General features: G+C 42.9%; 1 non-coding gene across 1 annotated transcript; it reads right to left on the minus strand.

Moving 5' to 3' along the window:
- Positions 1 to 7,483: 7,483 nt before the first annotated feature.
- LOC115867317 (U11 spliceosomal RNA) lies at positions 7,484 to 7,617 on the minus strand. The gene has a single exon (XR_004045058.1). It is a non-coding gene; the product is annotated as a U11 spliceosomal RNA (small nuclear RNA).
- Positions 7,618 to 10,848: the final 3,231 nt, after the last annotated feature.

Raw genomic sequence — 10,848 nt, forward strand, 5'->3', positions numbered from 1 at the left:
ATGCCTATGATGTCCCTGGCACTGGGCAGGAAGCTGGTCATGAGCTGAGGGAGCTTACACTCTAGTGGGCATAACAGTGCATATGCCAAGCGCCTGGTAGAGAGAATGTACTCATAAGTGTAGCTACTAATAGTCCCTGCCACAGATGGGGAGACTGAGGCCCAGAGAGGGCCTTAACTAAGGTCCTGTAGCCAATGGAGGCAGCTGACTGGGCTCTATTCTAAAAGGCAGGTGGGTGGTGCCAGTTGGAGTATTAATAATAATACCAGCTGGCATTTCTTGAGTGCTTATTACATTCCAGATATGATACCCAGTCCTGTGAGTGTGGATTACCACATTTACTCTTCCCAACCTCCCTGTGAATGAGGTACCATTATCGTGTTCCTTTTACAGATGAGGAAACTGAGGCCAAGGCAGAGACTGATTCAAGGTCACAGAGCAAGCAGGACTTGAATTTTATCCTCTCTGGCTCCAAAACCAGCAAGTTAGCCTTTTGCTTTGGTGATGGTGGAGGACAGTAGGGGTGGGTGGGGCTGGTGTGGGGAGGAGGTGATTCACTTAACTGTATCTGGATTCATCCCCAATATATTTTTTTTGCACCCACGGGCGGAACTTCCTCCCTTCCAGATTCAGTCCCCATCTATTAGTGGCTTCTGGCTTCCGAGAATGTGATACAGAGGGTGGGGTGAGCTGCGAGGGGTGGGGAGGTAGACACAAAAGTGCAGGCAGTCTTTAGTAAACACAGATTTTTGAGTGCTCTCTATGTACCAGGCAATGTTCCAGGGGCTGGGAGTCCCATGTGAATAAAATAGATTTTGTCTCTGTTCTCATAGACATTCTATTGCAGAGTGTATACATTGTGGGGGGTAGAAAAAGAGGGGAAGTGGGGGAGAGAGGAGGGAAGTGAATATAGACAAGGGACAGGATATGCCAGGTGTCAGTAAGGGCTATAAAGGAGATGTGAGAGAGACAGTGACTGGGGAGGGGATATAACTAGACACAGTGAGAACAGGAAAGGCCTGGCTCAGGAGCTAAGGCATGGAGGATGAGAAGGAGCCAGCTGAAGATCTGGAAGCAGAACATTCCAGGATTCTATGGGGAAACAGCACAGGCAAAGGCTGTGAAATCCATGTGTTGGAGGAACTTGGAGAAGGCCAGTCAGGCTGGAGCAGAGTGACAGAAAAAAAAGGAGTAAAAAGAAGATCCCACTGCCAGCTCATGCAGGGTCTTGTAGACCACGATGAGAAGCACAAGGTTAATTCTAAGGGAAAGGAAGGCCATTGGAGGAGTTAAGAATGAAGATGAGGGCTTCCCTCGTGGTGCAGTGGTTAAGAATCTGCCTGCCAATGAAGGGGACATGGGTTCGAACCCTGGTTCAGGAAGATTCCCACATGCCTCAGAGCAACTAAGCCCGTGCACCACAACTACTGAGCCTGAGCTCTAGACCCTGAGAGCCACAACTACTGAGCCCACGTGCCACAACTACTGAAGCCTGCTCGTCTAGAGCCCATGCTCCACAACAAGAGAAGCCACCTCAGTGAGAAGCCCGCGCACCGCAATGAAGAGTAACCCCGCTCGCCGCAACTAGAGAAAGCCCGCGCGCAGCAACGAAGACCCAACGCAGACAAAAATAAAAATAAATTAAAAAAAAAGAATGAAGACGAGAAGGCAGCATGACAGGGGACTTTCCCGGTGGTCCAGTGGGTAAGACTCTGCACTCCCAACGCAGGGGGCCAGGGTTCGATCCCTGGTCAGGGAACTAGATCCCCCATGCATGCTGCAACTAGGAGTCTGAATGCCACAACTAAGAAAGCCCACATGCTGCAACTAAAAGACCCCACATGCTGCAACGAAGATCTCGCATGCCGCAACTAAGACCTGGCGCAGCCAAAATAAATAAATATTAAAAAAAAAAAAAAAAAAGAAGAAGGCAGCATGACAGGAAGTCAAAAGACCAATTAGGAGGTTCTGGCTGTAATATAACAGAACAGGTGATGATGGTGGGGATTCAGGAGGTGGTCTTAGAGTGGTCTTTTGGAGGTGACTAAGTGATGGAGGTGCCATTCACTGAGGTGGAGGAAACAAGAGGAGAAGCAGGTTTGATGGGGGGATGGGAATCTAAGGGGAAGTAGGGATAAAAATTATGAATTGAGTTGTGGACATGTTGAAATTGCAGAATTAGTAGCTGGCCAGGCAGCTGGAGACAGTGTCCCCAGCTGGAAGTAGATACCTGGGAATAGAGACCAGAGGCTACCCACTCTGGGGACCCATAGGGCATAACTCTTCACAGATGGATAATGTAGAGTCCAGAGGATGCCTGAAGTTTTTTTTGTTTGTTTGTTTTTGTTTTTAATTGGTTATCAACATTTACAACTCCAGAGATATCAAACAAAAGGATTTCCTCCTCCTCTTCCAAATTCACTGTTCTGGTCACACTGGGCCCTGGGCCCGCGTACTGGGAAGGCCACAGCAGGGTGGTAGGGGAGCCCACTGCTCCTCCAGCTCAGGCATGAATTCTTCAGCTGGTCCCACCACAGCAGGCCTGCTGCAGATTCCACTCAAGGCCTGGTCCTGACAGCCCTAGAGTTTCATCCTCTGGCACGGGCAGGAGGTGACACCATAGAAGAGGAAAAAGTTGGTCTGGGACAGAGAAAATAATTTCTCCCATTCTGTAGTGGTTATTGTTAGCGGTTATTGATACACAAAAGTTGTAAATTCTGATGAAGTCCAATTTACTTATGTTTTCTTTTGTTTCCTGTGCTTTTGGTGTCATATTTAAGAAATCATTACGAAACACAATGTCATAAAACTTTTCTCCTGTTTTCTTCTAAGCACCTTATAGTTTTAGCTCTTAAGTTTAGATCTTTGATCTGAGTTATTTTTTGTATGTGGTTTAAGGTAAAATTTCAACTTCATTCTTTTGCATGTGGATATCCAGTTTTCCCAACACTATTTGCTGAAAAAACTGTCCTTTCTCCATTGAATGGTCTTGGCACTTTTATCAAAAATCATTTGATGCCACAATTTATTTCTGGACTCTCTATTGTATTCCATTGGTCTATATGTCTGTTTTTATACCAATACCACAAAATTTTTACTTAGTTTTCTTTGTAGTAAGTTTTGAAATCGGGAAGTTTAGTCCTCCAACTTTGTTCTTTTTCAAGAGTGTTTTGGGTATTCAGGGTCCCTTGAGAATCCAAATGAATTTTAGGATGGGTTTTTCTAAATATTTCTGTAAAAAATGTCATTGGGATTTTTATAGGGATTGCATTGAATCCACAGTTTGTTTTGGCTAGTACTGGCATCTTAACAAGATTAAGTCTTTCAACCTGTGAACATGGAATGTCTTTCCATTTGTTTCTGCCTTCTTTAATTTCTTTCAGCAATGTTTTGTAGTTGTAATGTACAAGTTACACTCCTCCTTGGCTACATTTCACCTCCTTGGTTAAATTTATTCCGAAGTATTTTATTCTTTTTGATATTATTGTAAATGAAATTATTTTCTTAATTTCCTTTTCAGTTAGTGTATAGACTACAATTTTTGTGTGACCTTCATTTCTTATCAGTGGTCACTGATCCCAACATCCGAGATAGGGGATCTCAGGAACCAGATTTGGTTGGTTTCAAGACAGGAGCTATGCTGGCATCTGCCCATCTGAAGGATGGAAACTTCCTCTTCTCTTCTGACAAATTGACACCCTCTTCTCTTCCATCCTTCAAAATACCAAAGCTTCCTAGCCTCTCAAAATCCATCTCCCTGAACCATCTCCTCTTCCCCCACCCGCCTGCAGTAAACCCATCCAGTTGGGAGTCTCTGATATTATTTGAAGTAATTCTATTTTAATTTCAGAAGGGTCTGCTACTTTCTTGAAAGTGGTGTAATCTTCATTACCTGTAAAATGAGAAGACTGTTTTGTCCTACATAGGAGAGTACAGTCAACTCTCTAGAATGGACAGAAACACGCTATCTTGTTTACTCCTATATCCTAGGACATAGTAGGTGCTTAGTAAATAGTGGCCAATGTAATTGTATATACACAAGAACTTCATGGATTGTGAAATGCTCTACAAATGTATTGAATGTCTATTATGTGCCAGGTACTACACCAGAAACCATGGACACAAGTGGTCTATAAGACATAAATAAGTTCCCTGCCCTCACGTACGTGGCATCTGGCTGGGGAATATAGATATTGAACAATTAACTTTGCAACTAATACATTAATAACAATCATGATAATGTTCTGCAGAGAAGTATATGGTGCCATGAAAGAGTGTAATAGAGTGTAGGGGAGCTAACCTAGTGAGGGTTGGAGGGATCAAGGAAGCCCTCTCTGAGGAAGTGACATTTGAACTGACATATGAAGAACGAGGAGGAGTTAGCCACTTTGGGAGAAGGGGAGAGGAAGACAGGCCGTTGAGAAAGAGTATTTCCAGGTGGAGGAGAGAAATTTCTGGAGGTCCTAAGTTGAGGAGAGTAGTGGCTTCGGAGAAACCGAAAGAAGACCAGTGTGGCTTGAGCCCTGAGAACAAAGAAGGTGGTGGGTCACTCAAAATTTACAGGATGTTAACCCAAGCTAGTTAGGTGCCATTAAAGGGTTTTAATGAGTGAGTGAAAAGTTTTCAGCTAACACACAGAAGCTCAAAATACAAGAAATCTACTTAAGTCAAGTTTCTTAGGGACTTCCCTCATGGTGCAATGGTTAAGAATCCGCCTGCCAACACAGGGGACACTGGTTCGATCCCTGGTCTGGGAAGATCCCACATGCCACGGAGCAACTAAGCCCATGTGCCACAACTACTGAGCCCATGTACCCCAACTACTGAAGTTCGCACACCCTAGAGTCCGTGCTCCGCAACGAGAAGTCACCACAATAAGCCCGATCACTGCAAGGAAGAGTAGCCCCTGCTCGCCGCAACTAGAGAAAGCCCGCGCGCAGCAACGAAGACCAAACGCAGCCAAAAATAAATAAATTTATTTTTTTTAAAGTTTCTAAAGTAGGGAACTTATTCCATAAACTGATTATATATTCTCAGGCTCCTAGCTGAGTGAACTTTTCTCCTTTTAGCCCTTGATTTTTTTTACAGCTTTATTAAAATATAATTTACATATCATAAAACTTATCCATTTTAAGTGTACAATTCAATGATTTTAGTAAATTTATAAAGTTGTGCAACATAATTTACTTTTAGAACATTTCCTTCACCCCAAAAAGATCCCTCATGCCCATTTGTAGTCAGTCCCTGCTCTCAACTCCAGTCCCAGGCAATCTCTAACCTACTTTCTGTCTCTATAGATTTGCCTCTTCTGAACATCTTGTGTAAAAGGAATCATATAATATATGGTCTTCTGTGACTGGCTTCTTTGTGAGTCTGATTTTGTTTTTCATCATTTGTATCCCAGTGACTATGTGTCCTCATTATTTCTCTAATCTTTTCGTGTACTCCATATTTTCTTAGAAAACTGGAAAATACGGATAAGTAAAATTAAAAAAGCTTCACTTTCCTAATAAATTTTCCTTCTCTAACAGATGTCACTCTAGTTGACATCCTCCTTGGGTATTCTGTGCTGTGAGAGCAAAGGATTCCTCTCAGAAGACCTGAGCTCACCTCTTGACTGCTACTTTCTAGCTCTGTGATCTGGGCCTCTCAGAGCTTCTGTTTTCTCATTTGTTAAGTGAGCAAAATAATACAGCCAGCCCTCTGTATCCCCAGGTTTTGCATCCACAGATTCAACCAACCATGGATTTAAAAAAAAAAAAAAAAAATCCAGAAAGTTCCAAAATTCCAAAAAGCAAAACTTGAATCTGCCACCTCCCTGCAACTATTTTACATAGCATTTACATTGTATTAGGTATTATAAGTAATCTAGAGATGATTTAAAATATAACTGGAGGATGTGCATAGGTTACATGCAAACACTAGGCCGTTTTTTGTTTTGTTTTGCTTTTGGCTGCATTGGGTCTTTCTTACTGTGTGCGGGCTTTTCTCTAGTTGCGGAGAGCAGTGGCTACTCTTTGTTGTGGGGTGCAGGATTCTCATTGCGGTGGCATCTCTTGTTGCTGAGTACAGGCTGGGCGTGCAGGCTCAGTAGTTGTAGCACACGGGCTTACTTGCTCTGCGGCAATGTAGGATCTTCCTGGCCCAGGGCTTGAACCCGTGTCCTCATCAGTGGCAGGCGAATTCTTAACCACTGCGCCATGAGGGAAGTCCGTAGGCCGCTTTATATAAAGCACTTGTATATGTACGGATTTTGGTATCCAACGGCAGATCCTGGAACCACCTTTCCCATCCTGCACGGATATGGAGGGACCACTACATATGAGTACACGATACATTTGTTATAATTAATGAATCCTTGTAGCTAAATCTTTCTCTTTTCTTTTCGTCCCCATTGGGCGGCAGAATCTTAGTTTCCCGGCCAGGGATCTAACTTGCGCCAGCTGCAGTGGCAGCGAATCGTCGTAACCCTTGAACTGTGAGGGAATTCCCTAAATCTCATGGGAGAACGTATTCTTGAGACACGAATTTTTTTGAAGGTTTTAGATTTTTATGTCTCTTGCCCAATTGCTCTCCAGAAAGGTTGTTGCTATCAGCAGTAAGAAAGCGCTACTTCACTGGTGTTTTAAGGTATTGCCTCTACGTTTTTAAACGACAAAAGCTATATGAACATCAACACAGCTTTACAAAGCGATACGTACATCTGGTAAAAAAAAAGGAGGGGATTTTTTTTTTTGTACAGCAGGTTCTTATTAGTTACCTGTTCCATACATACTACTGTTTATGCATACATGTCAATCCCAATTTCTCAACGGGATAAATTTTTACAAAATACTTTTTGCATAATTCCATCGCTTTTGCAGACAAACAACTGCAAAGGGTACGGAAAGTCTTTTTCTCGGCTTAGAGCAGTGCACTCACGGACAAATATATCATCTTCGTTGCTTACGTTCCTAACTTGTGAAAGGAGAAAAGTACCTGCTTCTGCTATTTAGAAAAAAAAAACAATTGTTTACTTGTGAAAGCAGTCTTCACAAACAGTTCACAACCCCGACACCTCCCCTAGATTTCTGAAAACTAAACATCGTACACCATAAAGAGAATTTATCACGAGGTTTTTTTTTTTTTTTTTACCAATTATTTATTTATTTTTGGCTGCTTGGGGTCTCCGTTGCTGCGCTCGGGCTTGCGCTGCTGTGAAAAGCCAGCGCTACTTTTTGTTGCGGTGCGCGGACTTGCCGTTGTGCTGGTTTTAGCTGTTGCAGAACACAGGCTCTAGACGCATGGGCTTCAACAGTTTCGGCACGTGGGCTCACCAACCGCGGCGCACGGGATTCCTACTCCCTGACATACGGGATTCTCTCGCACCAGGGCTCGAGCCCGGCTCGGCTGAAAAATCAGTAACCCACACGCTCACGAAAAATATCTTCATTTCACTTTAACCACTGAAAACAAACTACTCTGTATTTTCGCACTGGAAAAGAAGGGCGCCAGGACCAACGATCACTAGCTGCCCGGTTTTCAAAAAATTATGCTTCCGAAATCTCTTGATGTCGATTCCGCACGAAGAACAAACGAGCTGCCCCACGTGTGTCACTCACGACAGAAGCCCTTTTTACCGCAGTAGCGCTAACAGCAGGGTGGCAGTGTCGGCAAATCCCTTTTATGATAAAGGTGAAAACAAAGTCGATGCAATTTTCTATTCAGAGTTCCCGAAATTGAGGGTGTAACTGCAGGAACTTCTGAGCCGGAGAGAAGGCTTCATAAAGAGATTCTATCGTTTATTTTTGGATTTTCATTTAAAAGTAAATCTAACACTTGAGTTATATGCAAATATGCGCAGTGCTTGCTGGGAAGATGCCGGCGGGTGCAGAGGGAGGGGCGGGGAGGAGGGGTTTGTGGGAGGGAACCGTGACGGTTTACAGCTGGTCTGGGGCTCTGCAAGACCTACTTCCCCGCAGCTGTGGGTGCCTATCTGGGGAAGGCACAAATCCCATCCTGTTAAAATTGAAAATGCACAAACTTGTGCCACTCCTAGCCGTCCACCCTGAAGCTGCCCCAGCACGTGAGCACTGGAGGCACCGGATCCCTGTAAGAGCAAAAAACTGGGAGCTAATTAATCTTCACCTACACAACAATGAAAGAGCAGAATGTGGTGGGTTCATAAAGTGGAATGCCATCTGCTGTACTTCTAAAGAGTGAATTAGACATCAAAAAAATTGACTGATAAAAGTTGCAGAATAAGTTACAGCATGACACCATTAACGGAAACAAAGTAATACTGCGCTTTATCAACAGGTATAAAAAAATTGAATGAAGAAGGTGTTGAATACGGTACTGCATGATACCGTAATAAAGAGCATACGTGTGCACACAAAACCTAGTGCTTTATTTTCAATGGCTACATGTTTCTATTATTAACACATATCAATTACCTCTGGAAAGGAGGGAGAGAGGGAATCTGGATGAGGGCAGAGACACACAAAACTTTAGATTTACCTGTAATGTTCTCATTTTTAAAAAGTATAGATTATTTTATTATTGTGCATTTTATTACTTGTGCAATTAAAATTATTTTAAAAATACAGTCCGTGCTTTCTATATTTTCTCTATTTCATTTCTTAAAGTCAGGTTTCTTGAGGTATAATTTATATACAGTAAATTCACCTTTTTTTTTTTTTTGGCTGCGTTGAGTCTTCGTTGCTGCACGCGGGGTTTCTCCAGTTGCAGTGAGCAGGGGGGCTACTCTTCCTTGCGGTGTGCAGGCTTCTCATTGCGGTGGCTTCTCTTCTTGCGGAGCACAGGCTCTAGGCGCGTGGGCTTCAGTAGTTGTGGCACGTGGGCTCAGTAGTTGTGGCTCACGGGCTCTAGAGTGCAGGCTCAGTAGTTGTGGCGCATGGGCTTAGCTGCTCCGCGGCATGTGGGATCTTCCCAGACCAGGGCTGGAACCCGTGTCCCCTGCATTGGCAGGTGGATTCTTAACCACTGAGCCACAAGGGAAGCCCATAAGTTCACATTTTTTTATCATACAGTTCTGTGAGTTGTAACAAACTTGAACAGACATGTATCTGTTACCACAATCAATCAAAACATTTCTATCATCCCAAAAAATTCCTTTGTCCCCTTTTCTAGTCAACTCCTCCCCCCATTCCCAATCCTGGCAACCTCTTTTCTGGCCCTGTAGTTTTGCCTTTTCCAGAAAGGCATAAAAATGGAATCATTCATTTATACTTCATTTTTAATATAAAAACTTTGTGCTAATTGTAAAGAAATTGATACAGTACAGAAATGTGAGAATGCTTTTCCCAAACTACTATTAACAGTTTTGTGTTTATCTTGCCTCCCACCTGTAGTGTGCACTGTGGAAAACGCTATGGAGGTTTCTCAAAAAACTAAAAACAGAACTATCATACGACCCAGCAATTCCATCCCTCGGTATACATCTGAAAAAAATAAGAATAATGTGAAAATATACATGCGCCACAATGTTCATAGCAGCATTATTTACAATTGCCAACATATGGAAGCAACTTAAGTGTCCAACAGATGAATGGATAAAAAAGAAATATATTTATATTTATATATAAAAGAATGAAATTTTGCCATTTGCAGCAACATGAATGAACTTGGAGGGCATTATGCTAAGTGAAATAAGTCAGACAAAGACAAATACTGTATGATGTCACTTATATGGGGAATCTAAAAAATACAACAAACTAGTGAATATAATGAAAAAGCAGATTCACAGATTTAGAGAACTAGTGGTTACCAGTGGGGAGTGGGGAGGGGCAATTTAGGGGTGGGGAAGTGGGACATACAAACTGTTGGGTGTAAGAGATAGGCTACAAGGATGTATTGTACAACATGGGAAATACATAGCCAATATTTTGTAATAACTGTAAATGGAGTGTAACTTTTAAAAATTGTATAAAAAATAAAAGCAAAAAAAGTAAACTGGGTCTTAAAAAGATGGAGTGCAAAAACAAAAATGGTATGCCAGACCCTTAGGATAATGAAGAGAGCAGTGGCAGAGAAATAAGACTAGGAAGATAACTTAGAGCTTAGTGGTGAAGGGGCCTGGAATCTGTGAATTTGGATCTGTGGCAGGGTTAAGAGTAGATTGGGAATTTGGTGGGATGAGGATGGCAAGATATAAAGACAGGGAGAGCAAGTTGCTACACCAATCCAGGTAGAAGGCAGCTTTTCCTGCTGACACTGCTGCTCACTCTTTGCTGTCCCAGCCCTTTGTACATTCCTTTATGTCTGTGGGTTCTTGGGTTCTTGTCCATCTTAGTGTGAGGACCCGGGCTCCAGAAGGGACTCAGGCTGGAATCGGGTCTTCTTTACAACCCTAGCATCTAGCACAGTTAGTAAACAGCAGTTCTCACCATTGACAGTCAAGCGAAAGCATCAGTTTAATGGTCAGAGTGAGAATTCTGAGTTCAAGTTGAGAGTTTTCACTTATTAGTTAGAACTTGCCTAATCTCTCACAGGTTTCATTTATTTATTTATTTATTTATTTACTGACTGCGCCGCGCGGCATGCAGGATCTTAATTCCCCGACCAGGGATTGAACCCGCGCCCCCCGCAGTGGAAGCGCGGAGTCTTAACCACTGGACGACCAGGGAAGTCCCTCTCACAGGTTTCCTTTAAATCATTAAATGACTGACTTATCGGAGGTAAGGTGTATAGGAAATTTCCTGGTAGATAGCAATTGCTCAATTATTATTAACTGCCAAATCACAACCACAACCGGTCTCTCTTGTCCCCAGGTTTTTCCTGTTGGGGTCCAATAGGATATCTATGGAATGTTGGTCCCAGGAGATATTACCGTCCTCATATCACGAC

Source organism: Globicephala melas, chromosome 1 (genome assembly GCF_963455315.2).
Source record: "Globicephala melas chromosome 1, mGloMel1.2, whole genome shotgun sequence".
In the NCBI taxonomy this organism is placed as follows: Eukaryota; Metazoa; Chordata; class Mammalia; order Artiodactyla; family Delphinidae; genus Globicephala; species Globicephala melas.